This window comes from Lithobates pipiens, unplaced genomic scaffold (genome assembly GCF_037356315.1).
Source record: "Lithobates pipiens isolate NorthernLeopardFrog02 unplaced genomic scaffold, aLitPip1_a1.2 Scaffold_19, whole genome shotgun sequence".
Lineage (NCBI taxonomy): Eukaryota > Metazoa > Chordata > Amphibia > Anura > Ranidae > Lithobates > Lithobates pipiens.
The window spans coordinates 233,211,006-233,238,960 of NW_027507764.1; the positions used below are offsets into that span (position 1 = coordinate 233,211,006).

Here is a 27,955-nt window from a genome sequence, read left to right on the forward strand (position 1 = left end):
ATCCCTTTCAGGAATGGCTGCATGTAAGGTTGTAGTTCTAAATGAAAGCATGCACTTGGCAGCGTGGCTGGGGGCAGTAGGAGGTTGAAGCTCGGAGGAGAAAATCTTAAGTGAAGAAGCAAGAACATGTAAGTTCTGCTATTAGTGTAGGTGCAAATATATATATATATATATATATATATATATATATATATATATATATATATATATATATATATATACACACACACACACACACACACACACACTGAGATGACTGAAACACTGCATTTCTAATAGTAGAAAAATTGAATTGATGATGGTTTCCTGGCTTTGATGGCTGTGAAGCTATTATCATTTGAGACTAAAAAGATATAAACAATTCTCTTGCTGGCCACATCTCAGTTTTGGCAGAATGTTGAACAACCTAGATATGAAACAACAGTGCTTTTTTCATGATGGCTGTAAATGCATTGAAACATTTTCAGGTGTTAGATGATAATATCTTAAAAACATTTATTTTTTATCCACAGAAATTCATCAACTACTCCACAGTCCACACTGTCAGGATACTTAAAATGCACCTATTCTATAAATCAAAGTCACAAAAATAAAAAATAATAGTTTTTTTTAACTGTCATTCTGTTCAGCCTGTCTTATAATTCACAATTATTTGTGATTATGTGAATACAAATAAATATTAAATATTATATATTTAAAGTGAGATATATAAAATATACAAAAATAAAAAATAATAGTTTTTTTAACTGTCATTCTGTTCAGTCTGTCTTATAATTCACAATTATTTGTGATTATGTGAATACAAATAAATATTAAATATTATATATTTAAAGAAGTGATATATATATATATATATATATATATATATATATATATATATATATATATATATATATATATATGTGTAAGTTCTGCTATTAGTGTAGCTACAAATATATATATATATATATATATATATATATATATATATATATATATATATATATATATATATATATATATATATATATATATATATATATATATATATATATATATATATCACTTCTTTAAATATATAATATTTAATATTTATTTGTATTCACATAATCACAAATAATTGTGAATTATAAGACAGACTGAACAGAATGACAGTTAAAAAAACTATTATTTTTTATTTTTGTAACTTTGATTTATAGAATAGGTGCATTTTAAGTATCCTGACAGTGTGGACTGTGGAGTAGTTGATGAATTTCTGTGGATAAAAAATAAATGTTTTTAAGATATTATCATCTAACACTTGAAAATGTTTCAATGCATTTACAGCCATCATGAAAAAAGCACTGTTGTTTCATATCTAGGTTGTTCAACATTCAGCCAAAACTGAGATGTGGCCAGCAAGAGAATTGTTTTATATGTTTTCAATCTAGCTTCACAGCCATCAAAGTCAGGAAACCATCATCCATTCAATTTTTCTACTATTAGAAATGCAGTGTTTCAGTCATCTCAGTCGAAATCGTTGATATGGGCTGAATCAACTTTATGATCAATACTAGAAGTCATCTGCCTATTACTAACTGCAGAAACAGAGCCACTGAAGCCAACAAACCTCTCCATGCCCCAATAATGGCATTTTAAAGAAGGCATTTTAAGAGCGATTTCAAATGCAACCCTGTTATTTGTTTCTGTGCAATTTATTTGGATTGCTTCTGACATAATTTTACTTCTAGGAATCTTTTAATATAGCGTGTTTATATTTCTAATTTTAAGTTTTATTGGTTCCCAAAGCATTGTAAAATCTTTTATTAATTTGACCACTGTAAAAAAAAGGACATCTCAGTTATATAAGCCAAATAGTGTCACAAATTATGATAAAACATTTAGTCCCTTTATGCATCTAACTAGCCTATGCTTTTCTAGAAAGCAAAGGATATGTTCACAACCTGATACTATTATAATTTGTTCTGGTTTGGATGTATAGCAGCAATTAAGATTTTGGGTTCTCCCAATCCCCATTCTATGACTTTTGTATAATGCAGAAAGAGATTAACAAATGTGTCTACATTTTTTTAGAAACACAGGCTTTCCCATATCCCATACCACTATGTACTTACCAAAGCTCTTTGCAGGTCTAGGAGTAATGCATGTCGCAAAAATACTACCAGCCCTTACAACTGGTTCAACAATATATCACAAGCACGATAAAACCTATCCCTGATGCTTACCTCTCACAGCATTTAAAACCCAAAAGCCTAATGTCCCCCACTTCAAAAACATAGTCCCCATAGTCTAACCTCAAGCCCCCCCCCCCTCCGCTTTTTTGCTGTCCCTGCATTTGCATGTTTATTGGAGCAGGAACTTGGATAACACCTAGTGGAAAACTGGTTGCACATTATTATGAAATAATGTGCAGCTGAAGAAGAACAATAAAGTACAAATGTACTGCAACCCATTGAGTTATATTTTTCAATGATGGGATATCTTTTCCACTATTTTTATGTGGACCTTTTAAAAGCTTTAACAAAACATATTGAACAGAAAAGTGTATTTGTTCATATTTATGAGAAAAAAGGAAAAAGTTAAGGTCATGGGTGATTTTGGACATTTCATAAAAGGTGTATTTAACCACTACCCACCCGCCGGCCGTCAAATGACGGCTGTGCGGTACGGCTCTCATTCTGGGTGGACATCATATGATGGCCCTCCAGAACAACCGCTGTTGCACACCCGTGGGGGCACGCATTGCGGTGATTGGTGGTGCTGTGTGTCAGTCTGACACACCGCTACACCGATCTCGGTAAAGAGCCTCTGATGGAGGCTCTTTACCAGGTTATCAGCCATGTCAAATCACGGCTGATCATGATGTAAACAGGAAGGGCCATTGATCGGCTTTTCCTCACTAGCGTCTGACAGACGTGAGTAGAGGAGAGTCGATCAGTGGCTCTCCTGACAGGGGGGTCTGTGCTGATTGTTTATCAGTGCAGCCCCCCTCAGATGCCCACCCAGGACCACCAGGATGCCACCAGGACCACCGGGGATTGTCACCACACTGGACCACCAGGTATGCCACCCTAGACCAACAGGGAAATTCCAATCAGTGCCCAGGCAGCTGCCAATCAATGCCTTCCCCAATGCTTGCCAGTGTCGGTGCCATCAGTGATGCCTATCAATGCCATCTTTCAGTGCCGCCTATTAGTGCCACCCATAAGTACCCATCAGTGCAGCCTTTCAGTGCCCATCAGTGTCGCCTATCAGTGTCCACCAGTGCCACCCATGAGTGCCCATCAGTGCTGCCTATCAATGCCCATCAGTGCTGCATATCAGTGCCACCCAACAGTGCTGCCTACCAGTGCCCATCAGTGTCGCCTATCAGTGCCCATCGTCAGTGCCCTGTCAGTGCCCATCAGTGCCACCTCATTGGTGCCACCTCATCAGTGCCACCTCATCAGTACCGCCTTATCAGTGCCCATCACTAAAAGAGGAAACTTACTTATTTACAAAATTTTATAGCAAAAAGAAAAACTTTTTTTTTTCAAAATTTGTTTAGCAAAAATAAAAACGCAGAGGTGATCAAATATCACCAAAAGAAATCTCTGTTTGTGGTAACAAAATTATAAAAATTCTGTTTGGGTACAGTGTAGCATGACCGCGCAATTGTCATTTAAACAGCGACAGTGCTGAAAGCTGAAAATGGCTTGGGAAATAGTTACGATTACTTAACTACTTTACAACTGGCGCACGGCGATGTACGTCCATTTTTTGAAGAGGGATATCTTGGTAATCGCAGCAGCTGCTTCCACAACCGATATATCCATCTTTTCAGGCGCTGGTCGTGTTTATGATAACGGTGCTCTTTGTGTCGGGTTCGCCACGAGATCACCATTATCGGCGGCGGGAGAGGTGCAACCCCCCCTCCCTGCTGTCCCGCGCCCTCCACCACTTACCGGAGCTGTTGGTAGTGGCGGAGGCGATCGGGACCTGTCTTGTTTGTGGTATGGAGTGAGGCTAAGATGGCCCCCACCCGTCTCTATACCATAGCACCCACACCTCTTAAAGGCACGTTTTTTCAATGTCATTTTTTCAAATTACATTTTTTTTATTGCATTTAAGTCCAAATATGAGATCTGAGGACTTTTTGACCCCAGATCTCATATTTAAGAGGACCTGTCATGCTTTTTCTTATTACAGGAATAAAATAGGAATAAAAGTGATCCAATTTTTTTTTTAAACTGTGTAAAAATAAATAAAAGCAATTAAAATAAATAAGAAAAAAAAACATTTTTTTTTAAAACATCCCGTCCCTACAAGCTTGCGTGCAGAAGCGAACGCATATGTGAGTAGAGTCTGCATATGAAAACGGTAGTCAAACCACACATGTGAGATGTTGTCACAATCGGTAGAGCGAGAACAATAATTCTAGCCCTAGATCTCATCTGTAACGCAAAACATGCAACCTGTAGAATTTTTTAAATGTCGGTTATGGAGATTTTTGAGGGTAAAAGTTTGACGCCATTCCATGAGCGGGTGCAATTTTGAAGCATGACATGTTGGGTATCAATTTACTCGGCGTAACATTATCTTTCACAATATTAAAAAAAATTGGGCTAATTTTCCTGCTGTCTTATTTTTTTATTTAAAAAAGTGATTTTTTTTTCCAAAAAAAGTGCGCTTGTAAGACCACTGCACAAATACAGTGTGAAAAAACATATTGCAATAACCGCAATTTTATTCTCTAGGGTGTTAGAAAAAAAACAATATATAATGTTTGGGGGTTTAAGTAATTTTCTAGCAAAAAAAAATGTTTTAAACATGTAAACACTGAATCTGAAAAAGAGGCTTGGTCCTTAAGTGGTTAATGGGATGAATCACATACAGTGAACTGCAAAAGTATTCACCCCCCTTGGTATTTTTTGTTTGTTGTTGCCCCACAACCTGGAATCAACATGGATTGTTTGAATATTTGCATCATTTAATTTACAGAACATGCCCACAACTTTGAAGATGATTTTTTTTTATTGTGAAGCAAACAACAAATAGGACAAAATAACAGAAAAAGTCAATGTACATAACTATTCACCCCCCCCTAAAGTCAATACTTTGCAGCTATCACAGCTCCAAGTCGCTTTGAATAAGTCTCTATTAGCTTGCCACATTTTACCACTGGGATTTTTGCCCATTCCTCCTTGCAAAACTGCTCCAGCTCCTTCAAGTTGGATGGTTTGCGTTTGAGATCTTTAAGTCTGACCACAGATTTCCTATTGGATTGAGGTCTGGGCTTTGACTAGGCCATTTCAACACATTTACATGTTTCCACTTAAACCCCTCAAGTGTTGCTTTAGCAGTGTGTTTGGAGTGATTGTCCTGCTGGAAGGTGAACCTCCATCCTAGCCTCAAATCACACACAGAGTGGTACAGTTTTTGCTCAAGAAAATCCCTGTATTTAGTACCATCCATCTTTCCCTCAACTCTGACCAGTTTCCCAGTCCTAACTGCTGAAAAACATCCCCACAGCATGATGCTGCCACCATGTTTCACAGTGGGGGGATGGTATTCTTTGGGTGATGTGATATGTTGGGTTTGCGCCAGACATAGCATTTTCTTTGATGGACAAAAAGTAAAATTTTAGTCTCATCAGACCAGAGCACCTTCCTCCGTAAATTTTGGGAGTCTCCCACATGCCTTGTCGCAAACTCAAAACGTGTCATTTTGTTTTTTTGCTGAAAGTAATGGCTTTCTTCTGGCCACTCTGCCATAAAGCCCAATTCTATGGATCGTACGGTTTATTGTCGTCCTATGTACAGATGCCCAAGTCTCGGCTGTGGAACTCTGCAGCTCCTTCAGGGTTACCTTAGGTCTCTGTGCTGCCTCTCTGATTAATGCCCTCTTTGCCCGGTTCAGGAGTTTTGGTGTGCGGCCGTCTCTTGGCAGGTTTGATGTTGTGCCATGTTCTTTCCATTTGGCTATGATAGATTTGATGGTGCTCCTAGGGATCATCAAAGATTTGGATATTTTTTTATAACATAACCCTGACTTGTACTTCTCAACAACATTGTCCCTTACTTGTTTGGAAAGTTCCTTGGTCTTCATTGCAGTGGTTGGTTAGCGGTGCCTCTTGCTTAGGTCTTGCAGCCTCTGGGGCCTTTCCAAAAGGTGTGTATATGTAATAACAGATCATGTGACACTTAAATTGCACTCAGGTGGACATCATTTCACTAATTATGTGACTTCTGAAGGTAATTGGTTGCACCAGAGCTTTTTATGGGCTTCATAACAAAGGGGTGAATACAAGCACACATGCCAATTATCAGTTTTTTATTTCTGAAAAATGTTTTTATGTATATTTTTCTAATTTTACTTCACCAACTTAGACAGTTGTGTTCTGATTCATCACATAAATTCTGATTAAATAAACATTTAACTAAAGGCTGTAATGTAACAAAATAGGTAAAAAGCCAAGGAGGTGAATACTTTTACAAGGCATTGTACGCTTTAATGTGCCAACTAAGTTATGAATTGGTTAAGTCTTGGAAAGCAGTACAGGAAACAGAAATCTATGGCATCGTGTCATTGGCTGAATGTCTTTTGTGTTTTCTCATGCTCACCATGACCTTGCATGTAAGTTCAAATAAACATTTATGGGAATTGATTTTGTTTCTCAAGAGTTTTAAAGAGTTTTGACATGAAGCATACTTGAATTACTTCAAATAAGACGCTACTATTGGCACCAGCAACTGGCAAATGTGACAATGTATTATAAAACATTAGTGATTTAGTTGGTGGCGCTGCTGTTATTTAAGCATAGCCTAGACTAGTCTATTTTTTTTAACAATTCATTGTTTGCCCATCATAGAAAATAGAAATGTATGGTGTAAACAGTTAATTATAACAGAATAGCAAAATAAAAACTGGGATAGTGAAAGATACTTTTGGAAATCAATGAATGATTGGATTGTTGGTTCATAGAATTATGGTAGTTAGTTATTTAGCAAAACATACTTTATATAAACAACAAAACAAGAACAATACTCCTGAAGTGCTCTGTACTTTGAAATACAGTACTCTAATATGAGTTCACATTAACATAAAAGTAATGCAAGTAAGGAGCCTGATAAATATGTCAAGCTGAGAAACACAGGAGGCCTGCAGTATAGCTTCAGTTATTTGACTCCTTTATTTGACAGTGTAACTACGCAGCAAAGGAAATACTACCAATAGCTGAAACATCAGTGGCTGGTCCTGTAATCATTCCCACGGGAACTTTAGAAATCAAGGTTCGAAGTTAAAGTACAAAATATTGATTTAGTTGATTAAACAGGGAGATTGAGAGTTCTTCCAATTCATGTGCATTTAAGATTACCTGTCCTTTATCTATGCAGAGAGCAAGGGTAGGGTGGATGCATGTAACTTGTTTCTCCTATACGACCCCGCTGCAAGGCAAAGCACAGATTCAGTTTAAGTCTCTTTAGCAGCCTATGCAGCCTATCATGTTACATATGCATTGTTTTTTTTTTTTTGCTTGCATTTAAATAATGTTATCCCTTATTTATTTTGTAGCTAAGGCATCTCTATGCAGTTATTTCCACCCTTCTTCTTCATGCTTTAGCCTTCATTCACCAAATGTGCTATATCCTGCTGGAGCTAGACACACTGGGGTTTATTTACGAAGGCTGGAGAGTACAAAATCGGTCTCACTTCTATAGAGAAAGCAATCAGCTTCTAACCTCAACTTGTTCAATTAAAGTGATTGTAAAGTCTATTTTTCCTCTAAAAATAACAAACATGTTATACTTACCTGGTTTTGCACAGGGCAGCCCAGATCCTCCTCTTCTAGAGTCCCTCTTTGGCTCTCCTTGACCCTCTCTCCTCTTGAGTGCCCCCAAAGCAAGCAGCTTGCTATGAGGGCACACAAACTGAATCACAGCTCCCTGTGTCTATTCAGACAAGGGGCCTTGATTTTGGCCTGCCCCACCGGTCTCCTAATTGGCTAATGGACTTTAAGTGACAGCAGCAGAAGCCAATGGCACATCTGCTGTGTCTCAGCTCATCAGGCGGAGAGTCCTGAGGCACTTGTGGACATCGCTGGAGATAGAAGGGACTCAGGTAAGTATTAGGGGGTTCTGGAGCTGCTACTGCACACAGAAGGTTTTTTTTAATCCTAATACAGAGAATGAATTAAGATAAAAACTTCTGACTTTACAACCACTTTAAGCTTTGCCAATAAAACCTGCAAGCTGATTGGTTTCTATGCAGAAGTGAGACTGACTCTACACAAGCTTTAGTAAATAAACCCCTATATGATTTTTTTAACCTATCTGATGTTAATCTGTTATGATCTGGACAAGTTTTTGTATTAAAAAGCTTTCTACAAGATGCAATTTGGATCAAGTAACTGTCTACTAATTTTATTGAGATTGTACACAGTTATAGCTATCTTGCCACAACTGGCTCAGTTATAGAGATCACACTTGCAGTGCTTAGTTTGGAGAGGCAGAGCACTGCCCTAGTTTTAAATGATTTGGAGGAGACACAAAAACGAATGAGATAAATATATCAGTAGGGTTTGACCAAAGATAACATTGTGCAACCTATAGAATCTTCATATGGTGAGGCGTTCTTGCTGGCATACTAAAACAAGTGATTCTGTACCCATGCAAATAAGCAGGATAAGACCGTTTAAAGTATAACTAAAGGCAAACTTTTTTTTTTTTTTTTTCATTTTAGATAGACTAAGAGAGGGTTAAAACCCCTGTTAGGTTTATTTTTGCCATCTGTGTCCTGTTGGGGAGATTTCCCTACACTTCCTGTCCCATAGCCAAAACAGGAACAGGAACAAGAGTGAGGGAGTGAGGGAATGCCTGGTTGTCACCAGGGTCACCAGAATTAGTATCCCCATTGGACAATATCCACACTATTGCAGTTCTGGGGACAATACAAAATTAGGGTTTTTCCTATACTTTCATGTTTGGTAATAATGGTAAACAGGATAATAAAGAGTTTCAATCTCCCTAACAAGAGTACAGACAACAATAAAACCTGACAGTTGTTCTATTCCCTCTCCAATCTATCCAAAATCAAAAAAAAAATGCCTTTAGTTATACCTTAATGTTTTGTAATCACTGTTCAACAACTTACAGAACAACATCAAATTGTAAGTATGTCAACTACAAGATGCGCTTTATTTCAGGAAACTATATTCTAACTAAAAAGAAAGCACATAAAGGAAAGGTAAAATTACCTTTTCTCAATTTTATTTTCACGTTTTAAATGTAAAAAATTTCAACAGATACTTTATTTAATTTTTAAACCATGGTATACATTATTACAAACCTTTATTTATTTTATTTATCACATTATGTTGCTTAGAGTTTAAAACATTATAAAGCCTAGCACTATCTATCTGCTTGTCAGTAGCCTGTATATACTGTAGCTATTTAATGGTAAACAAATTGGTGGAATATATTTAAAACTGTTTATTGGGAAATCTGTTTTGATAATTCTTTAATCATTAGTGACTTTGTACATAATAAACAATAATTTTTCTACAATTTAAACAAGTGTAAATAGCAGGCACCTACTCTTTCACCACATATACGGTACTTTAATGATCTAAATGTGTTCAAAAATAGATATAAGTATAATGTATCTACTAATTTAAGTGTCACTCCTCTTCAACTGTGAACAAAATATCTATAAAGAAGGTACACTAAATATTCAAAATTCAAAACGTAAATGCTCAAATCCATATATGTAACACTTCCAGTTCAGGGTGTTGGCATGCACGCCAACGCCAGTGATTAGAGCGAAGGCGGTGACAGAGAGAGATGACTGTGTGTATTGGTGCCGAGATACTGGGCACCATAACATTTGAGTGCCTATACAGTAGGTTTTAACTTTTATGTGAATACATTCATTTAATAAATACTGCACAATGAGAGCATTTATCTTGACCACTTTCTGGGAGGGAGCAAAGGAGTGTCGCCCAGTGAGAGGGAGAACTAGATGCCTATCGGATAAGGTGATGTTCCAATCCAAGTCATTAACAAATCACTACCTGACCTTCCTTGTTTGATAAGAGGCCGTATGCATTTGGGTGGCAAAAATATGAATGCAATCTATACACTGGGGGGGAGAACCTCTGGGGGAATCTAGGATGGAAAAGGACCTGGGGGTCCTGGGGGTCCTAGTAGATGATAGGCTCAGCAAAGGCATGCAATGCCAAGCTGCTGCTAACAAAGCAAACTGAATATTGGCATGCATTAAAAGGGAGATCAACTCCAGAGATAAAACGATAATTCTCCCGCTCTACAAGACTCTGTTCCGGCTGCACCTGGAGTATGCTGTCCAGTTCTGGGCACCAGTCCTCAGGAAGGATGTACTGGAAATGGAGCGAGTACAAAGAAGGGCAACAAAGCTAATAAAGGGTCTGGAGGATATTAATTATGAAGAAACGTTGCGAGCACTGAACTTATTCTTTCTGGGGAAGAGACGCTTGAAAGGGGATATGATTTCAATATACAAGTACCATACTGGTGACCCCACAATAGGGATAAAAAATTTTTGCAAAAGGGAGTTTAACAAGACTCGTGGTCACTCATTAAAATTAGAAGAAAAGAGGTCTAACCTTAAACTACATAAGACTGCGATTACCTGCGGTTATGTGCATATAGCTGCGCTACATCACACCTGGATGCATTCAATTCAATTTTTTTCTATTCGCACTGAACAGCATGTAACGAAATCGCAGCTAAATGCTGTGTGTGAATGGGGCCATAGGGATGCATTGTGTGCTTTTAGCTGCGGTAGAAAACTAGAAAATCTGCAGTTAAAAGCACCATTCTATCCATCCGTGTGAAAGAGGCCTAAGAGCGGCAAGGATCTGGAATTCCCTTCCTCAGGCAGTGGTCTCAGTGGGGGGCATTGATAGTTTCAAGCACCTGAACAACCGCAACATACAGGTATATGAAAGGTAATACTGACATACAATCACACACATAGGTTGGACTTGATGGACTTGTGTCTTTTTTCAACCTCACCTACTATGTATCTATGTAATTGCGGTAAGCGCATTGGTGTTTCACATGTGGCAGCACTAAAGCAATAATAGGAAGTGAAAGGAAGATAACACAGAGAACTTTCTTCACATTGTGTGTGTGGGACTTTTCGATATATTGTGTGGGACTTTCTTATATATGGATTCAAGCATTTAAAGAGGAGGTTGGCCCACCCCTGCAAAAATGAAAAGCCAGGAGCTACACATACTGCAGCTGCTGACTTTTAATAATAGGACTTTTATGCCGCGTACACACCATTGGAATTCTTGTCATAAAAAGCTCTGATGGTTTTCCTGACGAAATTCCGATGGAATTCCGCTCAAGCTCTCTTGCCTACACATGGTCACACCCAATTCTGATCGTTTAGAACACGGTGACGTACAACATATATGACGGGACTAGAAAAAGGAAGTTCAATAACCAGTAACCAATTGCTTCCGTCTCGTAGTTGAATCTGAGCATGCGTGATTTTTGGCATGTCGGAATTACATACACACAATCGGAATTTTCCATCTGGAAAATTGCGAACATGCTATCAATTTTTTGCCGGTGGCATTTTCCGATGAAAAGCTCTCATCTGTCTTTTTCTGTCCGGAATTCCGATCGTGTGTACGCGGCATTACCTGTCCTGGAGTCCAGCAATGTTGGCACTGCAGCTGATGTTTCCATCAACTGTTGGGTGCTGGCGCCGCCATTGTGGGTAGGGGAACCAGGCTGTATGGCTATACGGTTTCACGCCGGGTCCCTACTGCTCATGCGCGAGGTACTGCTGTGCTCTCCTACTTGCCTGGCAGCGGGTGAAGGAGGAAGGAGGAGGAGGGAGCTAAGCTGTGACGTAATTCATTGCAGCCTGGAATCTCTAAAGTGGGAACAGGATTCCCCCTCCCCCCCAAAAGGTGCCAAATGTTCTGCCAGAGGGGGGGGGGGGGGGCTAGAGACAAATGAGTGGAAGTTTCACTTTTGGGTGGAACTCCACTTTAGGTTTGAGTTTTGAATAATTAGTGCATGTGTCGTTCCTTTTTGAAAATGTTTTATCTTCCTATAATATCTTGTGTATAAGGAGATTCTTTATAAATGCAGCAGTGAGACTTTGACATTTCCAGGGCCCAAGATGTAAGGTAAGTATTTTTTATTTATTTTTGTACATATTTTACAGCATTTTTAGATTGGGGGATGGAGACTACCATGTAATTATTTATACTTAGAATAAATATATGAAAGTGCTGCCAAATGTGCTAACAAATAAAATAAATAAATTAATGAATTAAAATAATTCAATTCATGTTTAACCAAATGCAAGAAATATATTCATGTGTGATATGTGCAAACCAATATGTGTCCATCACAATCAATATTGTCAAAAATGTGACCCAACAGTCATACAATACAGGTTTATGAATAAAAAGGTGTCCAGTGCTTCACTGTGCAAGAAAAATAATAAAATAAATAAATACAATGATGTGTGCCTCTACAACATGCAAAGCTCTTCATTTCTCAAAATTCTTCATCCAAAAATGTGTCCACTTTAGTGCAGCTACCACCTTTATTTACTTATGTTTACCTTAAATGTCTGCTTTTTACATTTGTATAATTATAAAACTGCATTTATATTTGTAGTTGTCAGAACTTTGTGGTTTACTTTCCATAATCCATTTAGAAAGATTGTTTGGATCTTACCAAATTACCCCAGTTTGTGATGAAGAATAATCTTATATTTGCATGCCCTATTCATACCTTTACATTATGGAAACACATGCAAGAATGATCAAAAACCACACCAAAGCAGGCATCACATTTGCTCTGCCATTATTCCTTAGCAGTCGCACATTTTGTTGGGCAGCAAAACAAATGTTAATTTCATAGTGTTAGGAATTAAGATTTACATGACCTAGTGTTCAGTGCAAGAACCTGGAACTGAACCAGCTCTGTTAATATCCCTCAGTTCCCCAGCACTGGTGCTTTATATGCTGAAGCTTAGAGCGATAGTCAGGTGAATAGCATATCGTTAAATTAAAATAAACCCGCAATACGTGCAGAGGGAGGGAGACTGGTTAATATCACTAGTCAGGTTACGAGGGTACTGCAGGGTTTTATTCTGACTTGTATAGATCCAGGGTGGCATATTCAAACTGGACTTAGAGGAATACCTGCAGGGAATAGGGTTGCCTGGTCTGTCGGACTCCCAACGCACGCTCCTAGACTCACCGATAACACTTGGGGAATTACAAGAGTCCCTTAACCTCTTTCTGAACTCGAAAGCCACGGGAGATGACGGCCTCCCCATGGAAGTCTTTAAACAATACAGGGAGGGGGGGTCATTTTGCCCCACCTGCTTAATTATGCAAGAGAATGCCAGACTCCATGACCAGGGCTACCATAATTCTTCTTTTGAAACCAGGAAAGGATCCCTTGGACCCAGGGTCATATAGACCGATATCACTCTTGCAGAGCGATATTAAAATTTTGGCGAAGGTTCTGACTCTGAGACTTAATGGGGTCATATCGTCTATTATTCACCCAGATCAGGCAGGATTTATGTCCCAAAAATCCACTTCCATTAACATTCGAAGGCTCTACCTGAACTTGCAAACACAAGCAGATAATATGGGAGATAGGGCTCTGCTGGCACTGGATGCCCATAAGGCATTTGACAGTGTCGAATGGGAATATCTATGGGCTGTCATGGGCAAATTTGGCTTCGGTGAGGGGTTCCTATCGTGGGTGAGGCTATTATATTGCACACTACGGACGTTCATAAGGGAGGCAGGACACATTTCCGCCCCATTCACCCTGCACAGAGGCTCCAGACAAGGGTGCCCACTGTCGCCCCTGTTATTTGCCATCGCCATTGAGCCCATGGCAGCCCTAATCAGGGCAAACCAGGGGGTGTGTGGTTTCCAATATGGTGAGCTTCAAGAAAAACGTATATTATATGCGGATGATACCATGCTGCTCCTGGGAGACACAGCGGGCTCCTTGGGGGCAGCCATGGCAACAATAGGGGAATTTGGCAAATACTCAGGACTCGTTATTAACTGGACCAAGTCCTCTCTGATGCTGCTGGATGAACATCCGGATAGCAGACGGGTGATTCACAATATACCAGTGTCTACCAGTCTTAAGTACCTGGGCATTCAGATTACAGTTGAACCATTAGACTTTATCTCCCTTAACTTGACCCCACTTTTAAATAGAATCCGGGATAAAACTAAAATCTGGTCCCACCTAAAGATCTCCATGGTGTGAAGAGTAAATCTGCACAGCACACCAATGGTGATCCCATTAAAACAGTTTAGAATAATTAACTCCATTTTTAGAAGCTTCATTTGGTTAGATAAACCCCCAAGAATAAAATTGGAACAACTACAAAAATTCAAGGATGCGGGGGGGCCTCGCCCTTTCTAATCCATAGGCCTACTACCTGGCAGCCCAGGTGCAACACATAGCCCGGGCTATGTCTGGGGAGACAGGAGAGGAGGCGGGGAGCATGCCATTGGGACCTTTTAGGGCCCTGATGTGCTATGCATCAGGACAAGAGGATGTATCCATAGTTATGGAGGCCCTGGCATACGCAAAATCAAACAAACTATTCCCAACATACGTTCTAATGCAGAAGGTGTGGAACAAACTCAGACAGTTGCAGGAGGTGGAGGGCTTCACCGAGTACAGCCCAATATGGGTAAATAGGTACTATGAAGAGTTACTATCGCTGGATTGTAGCGTTCAGTGGAAGAGGCACAGGGTCACACACATGATACATATATTTACAGCAGGAAAACTGATTCCCTTCCCTGAGTTGAGGAGAAATTTCATCTCCCACAGTCAATGCTCTTCCAGTATTTACAGCTGCAACATGCAGTGAAGGCACAGGTGGGGGGGCTCCCGAGGTCTCTTTCACCGACCCGATATATGGCGGAGGTGTCACAATTTCAGGGCTTTATTTCCAGAACATACTCTATGGTACTCAATATTTTGGTGAGGGGATTTCCACAAACTGCATCGAGGAAATGGGAGTGTGACGTGGGGACATTCGAGGACGAGCAGTGGGAGGCGGCACTCCAGGCAGTACAAGATTGCTCAGTCAATGTGGCCCAGAGATTGTCTCAACTTTACATTGCACTCAGAGTACATCTTACACCTGACAGACTGTTTAGAATGGGAGGGAGGATGTGCGAGGGAGCACGGGGACTACCAGACCAACATACCTACAGACCCAAAACCTTGCCTACTTGGGATAATAGATGACGTTCCTGGGGAAGACAATATCAGACTGGCCATGGCCAGGGCCTTGTTGCAGGCCCGCAAGTTGATCCTCCTGCATTGGAAGGCAGTTGAGCCTCCAAGGATGAAGGAATGAATTGCCCAAATGGGGGATACTAATAGGATGGAGAAGTATGTGTAGAAGGATAGAGGCAGACCGGGAAAGTTTGATAGACTCTGGGCACCATGGCTGGACACTCCCGGCCTTTCTCTGGTCGATCTTGTCATGGACAGGATGTTACGGTAAAGGACGTGGAGTGGGACTTGAGCCAGGAGAGCGCAAAATCGTGAGGTACCCACCATTGCCTACCTTGATTGTGTGGAACACAAAAGAAACCATAATGACAAATAAAAATAAGATATATGCCGGGTAGGATGCATTGGTATTGGAGATCTAGTGACACGTTAGAATATACCTCTTGCTTGATTAATTGCATTGTATTCCAGATTATATGTTTGTGTTGAAGAGCTGTGCAATCAATGTATATATGTTTTTTTACTTAATAAACTTCTTTATGATTAAAAAAAATTAAAAAATAAACCCATAGGAAGGAGTTACAAAATCAGTTTTGGCTTATCTGTTACAGGCAACTGACAATATCTTATAGCCAAATATAAAAAAGAAAAAAAAAACAGAATGCTTGACCAAATGTCTCTACAGATTTTCTAGCTCTGGGAAGCTGATAAACATCAAGACTTCTTAAATTTAAATTTCTATTATCAATACATTTAGAGATGATTTCACACTTTCTTTTCTTACCAGAACAATTTGGGTAGCTCCAGGTAGCCATATTGTATTGCATTTTCATAAAATTAAAGAGGCTGCAAATTGAAAAGGAAAGATCATTTTAATTACTTTTAATTACAATATACAATATTATGCTATATTGTTTTTCTTTATTTGCTATATTTTTACCTACAAAAGTGGAGTTACCCTTTAAATGGTTTTGCTGTATTATTATGAACTAGCAAGGTCACAAGCATATTAGTATTGAGAAAATACAATCTATACTTTTGATATTTTTCACTGGTGTATAAAATATTATAAGATTATTTTTGTTAACCACAAAGGGTAGTAAGCATATGTTTGTTGTCAAAAGTGTGAAACACTCATATTTAAGCTACAGTAACAGGGTAATTAGGCAAATGATAATAATTACTTCTATGCATATCATGACTTGTTATTAAATGCTTTTGACCAGTGAATTCTGAAATTGCTAAAGAAATTAATAATGGACTTTAGAGGCACGTATCATAAAAATAAACAACGTATTGGTTTACATTAAAAAAAGGTTTTCACAACATACACAGAATTATGATAAACATACAAGACATCTAAAATCACATAGAACTCCCCCTGGTTCCCCTACATGATATAATACCAAATGTGTATGTATGGACCATACATTCAATGTATCCACGTATATAATCCTTCATTTTGGGGAGATCACTTGTCCTCATGTATATACAGTGTTTCTGCTCTACATGTTTTGCGACCTCAAAGTCGCTTCCTCAGGCGCTTGAAGTGTCTATTTGAAAATATCTTGGTTAAAATACATATATAACAGACTATAGTAGTAACATAGGCAATACCCTATATGTCAATAGCACTCACTAGTACCACGGATGCCAGAACAGCAGCACTTATCCCCAAAACTCCCCGAGGTACCCCAATATGATGGCATCTTGTGCCAGAATGTGGGGACACACAAGATAACTAGAAAAGTATAAAAGATAAATAGGTATTTTGTCTTTGAATATAGAGCATAGATACTCACAGGTATATACTCACATAATCATGTAAAGGGAGCACTCCTAACACTGGAACATCTTTAGGGCTACCTACCGTATAGACCTAAGGAGGGACATTAAAAAGGGTTCAAGTAAGTCACAATACCATGAATCTTCCAGTAGTTGGAACATAGATGGAACTGAGGGATAAAGTAGAGAAAAAAGAACAGTAATACTTTAAAACTAGGTTGGTGCTTAGAACATCACGGTTCCAGTAGATAATATATAATTCAAGGCATACAATCCCTAGCAATGTCGTTCGCTTTATAATGGTTCTCATGGTAACACCTGATGAGATGATAAGTAATAATAAGTAGTAGCATATAATAAGGAACCAGAGGGGAATATATACAACATACACAGTATCTGGATAAGTTTGAAAAATCCTACACCAACCTGTATTAAATGGTCAAAGCTGCTGTATATCCATGTCCAGTGCTGCACAGTGGGTAGGGGGAGAGAGAAAGACAAGGGGACAGCCGTCTCCCTCTAAGCACCTAGAGAATGGCACTTTTCTTTTTTTTATTTTATATACAGTATCTCACAAAAGTGAGTACACCCTCACATTTTTGTAAATAGTTTACTTTATCTTTTCATGTGACAACACTGAAGAAATTATACTTTGCTACAATGTAAAGTAGTGAGTGTACAGCTTGTATAACAACATAAATTTGCTGTCCCCTCAAAATAACTAAACACATAGCCATTAATGTCTAAACCGCTGGCAACAAAAGTGAGTACACCCCTAAGTGAAAATGTCCAAAATGGGCCCAAAGTGTCAATATTTTGTGTGGCCACAATTATTTTCCAGCACTGCCTTAACCCTCTTGGGCATGGAGTTCAACAGAGCTTCACAGGTTGCCACTGGAGTCCTCTTCCACTCCTCCATGACGACATCACGGAGATGGTGGATGTTGGAGACCTTGCATTCCTCCACCTTCCGTTTGCGGATGTCCTACAGATGCTCAATAGGGTTTAGGTCTGGAGACCTGCTTGGCCAGTCCATCACGTTTACCCTCAGCTTCTTTAGCAAGGCAGTGGTGGTCTTGGAGGTCTGTTTTGGGTCATTATCATGTTGGAAAACTGCCCTGAGGCCCAGTCTCTGAAGGGAAGGGATCATGTTCTCCTTCAGTATGTGACAGTACATGTTGGCATTCATGGTTCCTTCATTGAACTGTAGCTCCCCAGTGCTGGCAGCACTTATGCAGCCCCAGACCATGACACTCCCACCACCGTGCTTGACTGTATGCAAGACACACTTGTCTTTGTACTCCTCACCTGGTTGCCGCCACACACGCTTGATACCATCTGAACCAAATAAGTGTATCTTCGTCTCATCAGACCACAGGACATGGTTCCAGTAATCCATGTCCTTAGTATGCTTGTCTTTGGCAAACTGTTTGCAGACTTTCTTGTGCATCATCTTTAGAAGAGGCTTCCTTCTGGGATGACAGCCATGCAGACCAATTTGATGCAGTGTGAGGCATATGGTCTGAGCACTGACAGGCTGACCCCCCCACCTCTTCAACCTCTGCAGCAATGCTGGCAGCACTCATACATCCATTTCCCAAAAACAACCTCTGGATATTACGCTAAGCATGTGCTCTCAACTCCTTTGGTCGACCATGGTGAGACCTGTTCTGAGTGGAACCTGTCCTGTTAAACCACTGTATGGTCTTGGCCACTGAGGTGCAGCTTTCAGGGTCTTGGCAATCTTCTTATAGCATATGCCATCTTTATGTAGAACAACAATTCTTTTTTTCAGATCCTTAGAGAGTTCTTTACCATGAGGTTACATAAGGAAAAAAGACTAATATTGGGTGGACTTTATACGGCACATGAGTATTCAATCTAAAAAGTATTAGAAATATTTTATTATTTAACCACTTGCTTACTGGGCACTTAAACACCCTTCTGCCCAGACCAATTTTCAGCTTTCGGTGCTCTCACACTTTGAATGACAATTACTCAGTCATGCAACACTGTACCCAAATGAATTTTTTGTCCTTTTTTTCCCACAAATAGAGCTTTCTTTTGGTGGTATTTGATCACCTCTGGGGTTTTTATTTTTTTGCGCTATAAATGAAAAAAGACCGAAAATTTTGAAAAAAAACGCATATTTCTTTGTTTCTGTGACAGAATTATGCAAATTATTAATTTTTCTTCATAAATTTTGGCCACAATTTATACTGCTACATATCTTTGGTAAAACCAACCCAAATTAGTGGATATTATTTGGTCTTTGTGAAAGTTAGAGAGTCTACAAGCTGTGGTGCGAATCGCACAAAATTGATCACATCTGATGTACTGGTGGCCTATCTTGCTTCTTGTGACCCGAACAAGTCAGGAAAGTACAAATACCCCCCAAATGACCCCTTTTTGGAAAGTAGACATTCCAAGGTATTTAGTAAGAGGCATAGTGAGCTTTTTTATGTTGTCATTTTTTTCCCACAATTCTTTGCAAAATTAAGATTTTTCATTTTTTTTTCTCCACAAAATTGTCATTGTAATAGGTTATTTCTCTCACATGGCATGTGTATACCACAAATGACACCCCCCAAAAAATTCTGCTACTCCTCCTGAGTATTACAATACCACATGTGTGGGACTTTTTCACAGCCTGGCCACATAGAGAGGCCCAACATGCATGTAGTGCCATCATGTGTTCTAGGAACATAAATTACACATCTAACTTGTTGACTATTTATTACACTTTTGAAGCACCGGGACAATGACACGTGACACTGATGACAGATGGCACTGATACGTGGCAATGATGACACTTATACGTGGCACTGATGACATGTGGCACTGATGACAGATGGCACTAATATGTGGCACTGATGACAGATGACACTAATATGTGGCACTGATGACACGTGGCACTTATACGTGGCACTGATGAAACGTGGCACTAATACGTGGCACTGAAGACACGTGGCACTAATACGTGGCACTGATGACAGATGGCACTAATACGTGGCACTAATACGTGCCACCGATGACAGATGGCACTAATACATGGCACCGATGACGCGTGGCACTGATGACAGATGGCACTGATAAGTGGCATTGATGACACGTGACACTGACAACAGATGGCACGTGACACTGACAGGTGGCACTGATGACAAATGGCACTGATACGTGGCACTGATGACAGATGGCACTAATACGTGGCACTGATGACAGATGGCACTATGTGGCACTGATGACACGTGGCACTGATGACAGATGGCACTGGTGACAAATGGCACTGACAGCAGGTGGCACTGGGGGCAGGTAGCACTGGGGTGGATGGCACTGGGGGCAGGTAGCACTGGGGTGGATGGCACTGGGGGCAGGTAGCACTGGGGTGGATGGCACTGGGGCGGATGGCACTGGGGCGATGGCACTGGGGTAGGATGGCACTGCTGGGGGAGGATGGATGGCACTGCTGGGGAAGGATGGCACTTTTTTTTAACTTTTTTTTTTTTTCAAAGCGAAGCAGAACGGCTGCCGCTGCAGCCGTTCATCTCTCCCCTCTCACACTCTGTGTGAGGAGGGAGAGCGGCGCTGAGAGATGATCTCATATGTTTACATATGAGATCATCTCCCATTGGACACGCCGATCACGCTGTAAACGGCCGCTGTGATTGGCCGTTTACAGTGATCTGTGTTTGCCTGTCCCCGGGGGACACGGCGAACACAGAACTTCCGCGGTGCGTGCCCGCGGCGGCGCGCATTGCGGAAGTAAACAATAGGACGTCCAGGGACGGCCTAGCGGACGAACGCGCCGGCTATAGGGCGGGCGCGAGGTGGTTAATTATCAAAAATGTCATACACATAAAACAGTCACATAGGTACAGCAATTATTTGAATAAAACATAGTGTTGCTTGACCCATATTGCCTGACCACTGATATTCTCCAGTAAAGTATATAATACAATAGTTAACAATACAAAGCCATTGGTTTGGTCTCCAGTAGTAGAAAAATATTCAGAGTCCCAGAGAGTGGTGTCAGGTATGTGGGTCCGTATTTTTAATTAGCAAGATAGCTTGACATGTTCCGCACTAGTTTAGCGCTTCTTCAGGAGAGATTCGCGCTACAAAATATATACATATACAAATCAGTAAACAATTAAAACAATTTTTTAAATACATAAGTAATCAATAAAAACACAAAAAACAAGATAGAAAAACACCAGCTATGGTGTTAAAACGCATAAACGCATGCTGATGCCCATGGGTTGCCAAACCGTACCTACCCAAACACGAGAGGGGATGAAGGAGCAGGGGGGTAGAAACACAGATCTCAACAGACCTCCGGGTTTTTTTTCTCTATATCAGCTTGGTAACTAAATGGGCAATGCATGCCTTATGTTATTTTTGGGGCGACTTGCACCACATTGGTTTGTTCATATGCCTGCAGACTCCCATCTCCCTGCCTTGCTCTTGGGTCCCCGGAGGTCTGTTGGGATCTGTGTTTCTACCCCTCTGCTCCTTCATCCCCTCTCGTGTTTGGGTAGGTACAGTTTGGCAACCCATGGGCATCAGCATGCGTTTATGCCTTTTAACACCATAGCTGGTGTTTTTCTATCTTGTTTTTTATGTTTTTATTGATTACTTATGTATTTAAAAAATTGTTTTAATTGTTCACTGATTTGTATATGTATATATTTTGTAGCGCGAATCGCTCCTGAAGAAGCGCCAAACTAGCGCGGAACATGTCGAGCTATCTTGCTAATTAAAAATACGGACCCACATACCTGGCACCACTCTCTGGGACTCTGAATATTTTTCTACTACTGGAGACCAAACCAATGGCTTTGTATTGTTAACTATTGTATTATATACTTTACTGGAGAATATCAGTGGTCAGGCAATATGGGTCAAGCAACACTATGTTTTATTCAAATAATTTTTGTACCTATGTGACTGAGAGTAATAATAATAATTATATCAAATTTCACACACCTGCTCCCCATTGACACCTGAGACCTTGTAACACTAATGAGTCACATGACACCAGGGAGGGTAAATGGCTAATTGGGCCCAATTTGGACATTTTCACTCACTTTTGTTGCTAGCGGTTTAGACATTAATGGCTGTGTGTTGAGTTATTTTGAGGGGACAGCAAATTTACACTGTGATACAAGCTGTACATTTACTACTTTACATTGTAGCAAAGTGTCATTTCTCCAGTGTTGTCACATGTAAAACTATAATAAAATATTTACAAAGATGTGAGGGGTGTACTCACATTTGTGAGATACTGTATGTGTGTTCAGGCTAGGATCATGCGCCAGACTAGCATCTGACGTCACCCAGCCACAGCAAGCCAGGCGACATTGGCCTCCTTCAATGTCCCCTTGTCTCACTGTAGCCAGACTGTAGCTGTGCCTGCGCACCACGCTCCAATCCTCACAGATCGGTCCTAGTGCCCGTGAGACAAGGGGGCATTGGAGGAGTCCAATGTCATCTGGCTTGCCATGGGAACTGACATCCCAAACTCCAGGTGATGAATGGACATCCCACCGAAAAGGGAGCAGGGTCGAGCCACCACGGCCTGGGCTGCACACCCTGGCTGAGCACAGCAAAGTGAGACAACCCCTCGAGGTCAGGGGAGGTACTGCAGCAATGTGCCCAATCTGTGGATATTTTTAATATAAATCAATGAATTGTTTATTTTTATGATAAAGTTCATTATATAGTATATATATATATATATATATATATATATATATATATATATATATATATATATATATATATATATATATATATATATATGAATTTTTGGGGGTATTTTTTCTTATTTTTTTTTCTAATTAAAAAATGTTTTAAATATTTAATGTGCTCAATATTCAAGACACATGGCACTAGTTCAGCTAATATAAAAGAAGATCAGGCAGGGACAGAATGAGTAAACCAAGCAGACTTTTCTCATCAGATAAACTCAGCATCTTCACCTTTGCTGTAGCAGACCATCCAGCCAGAGTAGGGTAGGGCCCCATACCCTAGCACAGTTGGGACTAAGAATTACTCCTCCAGGATGTGGTGGTAAGGGATCAGTCAGATGTAGGAGGAATGAAACCCTTAGTGGAGGAGGTAGCAATAGCTATAGACCTCAGCATGGCACCTAAAGTAAGGTTGCATCCAGGGTGCAGGACAGTACAGCCATAATGTGGAAGTAGAATCTTGATGAGGCAGTGCTGCATGAAGCAAACTAGAGGAGTAAGCCGTATCACTGTGCTCCCCCTCCCCTGGCCACGAGTGACCTCACACAAGTGCCGGCTGGTCCTTGCGAGTGTCTTGATCGGTGGTGTGTTACTAGGTATTAGGCGGCTAGTGCTTGCTGTTACCCCTCACCATGCTGCAAGTCTCAGTGAGCCAACTGACCCTTACAGACCAGGAGAGGGGGTCAATATGGATTTTCAATGCTCTTTAACATCTGATGTCAGTGAGTGCAACTCTCGTATTTTATATATTGCACCTTGCACTTAAACGATAACACACTAGGGCTGGAGTGCACTCTCTCTTGTTCTATATATTTTCACTGAAGCCCATTGCACCCTTAAATCCAAAAGCACCAAATCCCATTGTAACTTTGAGCCATGTAATCCAAAACTAAAAAACAAAACAAAAAACATAATAGCAAAAAATGTATTATGCAAACAGTGTGTGGTGTTTTCAAAGCCCTTTTAAATATATTTATAAAAGTATTGAATTTAATGTGCAACATTTTTTGTGTTATGTGTTAATATTTTAATTATTTTTTCCACATTTTGTCATGTTAAAACCAAAAACATAAATGTATTTTATTAGGATTTATATGATAGACCAACACAAAGTGGCACATAATTGTGAAGTGAAAGGAAAATAATAAATGGTTTTCAAAATGTTTTACACATATATGAAAAGTTTGGCTTGCATTTGTATTCAGCCCCCCTGAGTCAATACTCTGTAGAAACACCTGTCGCTGCAATTACAGCTGCAAGTCTTTTTGGGGTTGTCTATACCAGCTTTTCTAGAGAGTGAAATTTGTGCCCATTCTGCTTTGCAAAATAGCTCAAGCTCTGTCAGATTGGATGAAGAGCGATCTGTGAACAGAAATTTTCAAGTCTTGCCACAGGTTCTCAATTGGGTTTAGGTCTGGACTTTGACTGGGCCATTCTAACACATGAATATACTTTGATCTAAACCATTCTATTGTAGCTCTGGCTGTATGTTTAGGGCCATTGTCCTGCTGGAAGGTGAATCTCTGCCCCAGTATCAAGTCTTTTGCAGACTCTAACAGGTTTTCTTCTAAAATTTTCCTCTATTTGGCTCCATCCATCTTCCCATCAACTCTGACCAGCTTCCCTGTCCCTGCTGAAGAAAAGTATCCCCACAACATGATTGCTTTTAGGCCAAAAAGTTTGGTCTCTTCTGACCAGAGCACCTTCTTCCACATGTTTGTGGAGTCCCCCACATGGCTTCTTGCAAACTGTAAACAGGAATTCTTATGGCTTTCTTTCAACAATGGCTTCTTCTTGCCACTCCTACATAAAGGCTAGATTTATGGAGTGCACTACTAATAGTTGTCCTGTGAACAGATTGTCTTGTCTGAGCTGTAGATCTCTTCAGCTCTTCCAGAGTTACAATGGGCCTCTTGGCTGCTTCTATGATTAATGCTCTTCTTGCCCGGCCTGTCAGTTTAGGTGGACGGCCATGTCTTGGTAAGTTTGCAGTTGTGCCATACTCTTTCTATTTTGAGATGTTCAAAGCTTGGGATATTTTTTTACACCTAACCCTGCTTTAAACTTCTCCACAACTTTATGCTTGACCTGTATAGCGTGTTCCTTGGCCTTCATAATTTACTAAGGTTCTCTAACAAACCTCTGAGGGCTTCACAGAACAGCTGTATTTATACTGAGTTTAAATTACACACAGGTGGACTCTATTTACTAATTAGGTGACTCCTGAAGGCAATTGGTTCCACTAGATTCTAGTTAAGGGTATCAGAGTAAAGGGGCTGAATATAAATCCACAACATACTTTTCACATATTTATTTGTAAAAAAAAAATGAAAACCATCCATCATTTTACTTCCACTTCACAATTATGTGCCACTTTGTGTTGGTCTATTACATAAAATCCCAATAAAATACATTTACGTTTGTGGTTGTAACATGACAAAATGTAAAAAATTCCAAGGGGTATGGATACTTTTTCAAGGCACTGTATGTAGGTTCTGCTACTTTCTTTGCTACACAATGATTGTGCTTCACTGCTCCGTCTCACATTGCAACTTGTGGTGTACTAAGTGTGTGTGTGTGTGATCCAAGTATAATTTGCAGCGCCGCTCAAAGCTGAGACAAAGTTCTCCCCGACGGTTACAATGAAGGGAGCAAGGTGTCTGTGCACCATTCAGAAGTGCAAGAACATTAGCAGAGAAAGGAAGAAGCACCGCTAAGAGGGTGTGGCATGGCTGGAGTATCACTGGCTGAGGCCACATTTATCTACATATTCATGCACTGGGTCAGTGAGGGGTATTCCTTTCTTTTTCTGCTAATGTGTGTGTGTGTTTTTTTGTGTGTGTATGCATGTGTTGCACAGAGCTGCCCGGCATGGCTGTGTCACTCCCAGAGAGTCCTCACCTACAACTTCAGTGAGACTGGGAGATGATAGTGAGAGAAAATCTCCTCAGTCCTCTCTGCTCTGCCCTTTACTCTTCTCACACATTCTGGACTTCCCCTTCCTGTGAGCTTCCTGTATATTCTCTGGTGAGTGACTGTACTGTATTCTTTATCAGGGTTGGGGGGATAATAATGGGTGAGGTAGTATTCTCTAGTGGGTAGTGGGTAATGAGGGTATGGGGGCAAAGTTCTTCACCCAGAGAGGCAGTATTCAGCACCTGAGAGGGTAATAATGGAAGTTCGGTGTTATATACCTGGAGGGGAGAGGGTAATAATTGGAGGAAATACTCATACATATTTAACCGATTGCCGACTGCATAACTTAGTTATAGAGCGCAGAGCGGCTCTCCTGCGCCAGATCACATACCTAGCACTTCTGGATCAGCGTCCAAGCTGTTCTGTGATTAGACACAGCACAAGCTGATCAGTGGGTGCTGGCCAATAGATGTCCACCAGCACCTGCTGATCGGTGAGGAGAGACACAGAACAGAGCTCTGCCTATGTAAACAAGGGTAATGCCTTGTGCACATGATCACACATTCCGACAACAAAATCCATGGGATTTTTTCTGACTATATTAGGGTAAGATTTCTCCTTTAACATCTCATTCTATGTATTTAATGATTGCTAATGTATTGTATTTCTTTCATCATTCCCTAATTATCATGATTGTAATATGCTATGAATGTCCTCTTTTTCCTCATGCATGCTGGAAGTTTTTAAACTTCCTTTTTTGTCCTTCATGCATATTTGCCTTCACTAATCTCCCCAGCATGCTATCCTGGGCCCATACCCACCTGGCCTAATCACTTGTATTTTGTCAGCTCCATAGTAGTGCTTTACCCTAAACACCCCCTAAAATGTGTACAAATGTTATTTGTGTCCTTAAATTCATGCAGAGGCCCAAACCCATACACACTATACCTACCTCTTTTGTGGTCATATTTTTGGATCGATTCATCAAAGCATGTAGTGAATGGTCCTGCCTGAATACTTTCAAATGGTACTGTTTAAAGTTTTGTTTTCCTATTATCTTGATAGGTAATTGCAGAGTGTAAAAATGTGCTTCCATTTGTACAGTGTGTATTTTTAGTTTTGTATTATGACACTTATCTGTTCAGTGGGCTGCCAATAGTGTAAGTAAGGAGGGGCTGGCCAAAGTAACACACATTATGTATGCATCCAGCTTTCAATGAAGTGGAGAGGGTTACCTGTCCAAAACACCCCCCCCCCCCCCTAGAATTTTTACAATGGGCCATCAGAGGGGGGAGGAATCTGATAAGTGCACCTTATACTTTTATCTTTAAATACTCCTTAAAATAAATGTTATACTGATGTTGGCCAAGAATGTTTGTGTCTAATGTGCTTGCAATGTTTATGTGCAAAATTACTATTTTTTTTTCTTGTTTGACTCCACAGTTTCCTTCAATGCCACAGCAATGGCAGACTGCAGCATTCCACTTTGCTGATTGTTGTGACTTTACCAACTGTGGAGGGGCAATTGATGGGAAACATCTCCACATAGTTTCACCCCCCAACTTGGGGTCATACAATTATAAATATAAGAGGTTTAATAGTATTGTGATGTTGGCAGTGGTGTTGGCGACATATACGTTCCTCTATGTGGACGTGGGGAAGAGTGGCCAGATGTCGGATGGTGAAGACATCGCCCAGACCGAGTTCTACAGGCGTCTTCAGAGTGGTGGGTTGGGATTGCTACCTCTGGAAGAAAAGATTGAAGAACTCCCATTTGTGTTTGTTGCTGATGAAGCATTTGGTCTGGGTGAACACCTGATGTGGCCGTTCTTGAGGACCCTCACCCCGGAGCAGAGGGTTTTTAATTACAGGCTGGCCAGAGGCAGAAGAGTGGTGGAGAATGCTTTTGGGATAATGGCCAGCCAGTTCCGCCTATTCCTATGCCAATTAATATGGCGGAATATAAGCTCAATCATATAATCCTTTTTTGCTGTATCCTCCACAACTTTTTAAGGAGAAATTCTTTGAATTATCTTGCCTCAGTTGAGCCTGGGGCCAGACTTATTAATGAACAAACCCTGATGGCGTTTGAAGCTGGTCGTCCTGGTTTGCCCCCCCAAAGCTCCCGTGAGGTCCGTATATAATACATGGAATACTTTGTGGGTAGGGGGGCCATTGATATGCCAGCAAATGTCTTAGACATTTTTTAAATAAATATACTGTATATTTGAAACAGAA

General features: G+C 40.3%; 1 long non-coding RNA gene across 1 annotated transcript; it reads left to right on the forward strand.

Moving 5' to 3' along the window:
• On the forward strand, positions 1-27,955 carry LOC143998264 (uncharacterized). The gene is made up of 2 exons (XR_013277812.1): positions 1-128; positions 27,161-27,955. It is a non-coding gene; the product is annotated as an uncharacterized LOC143998264 (long non-coding RNA).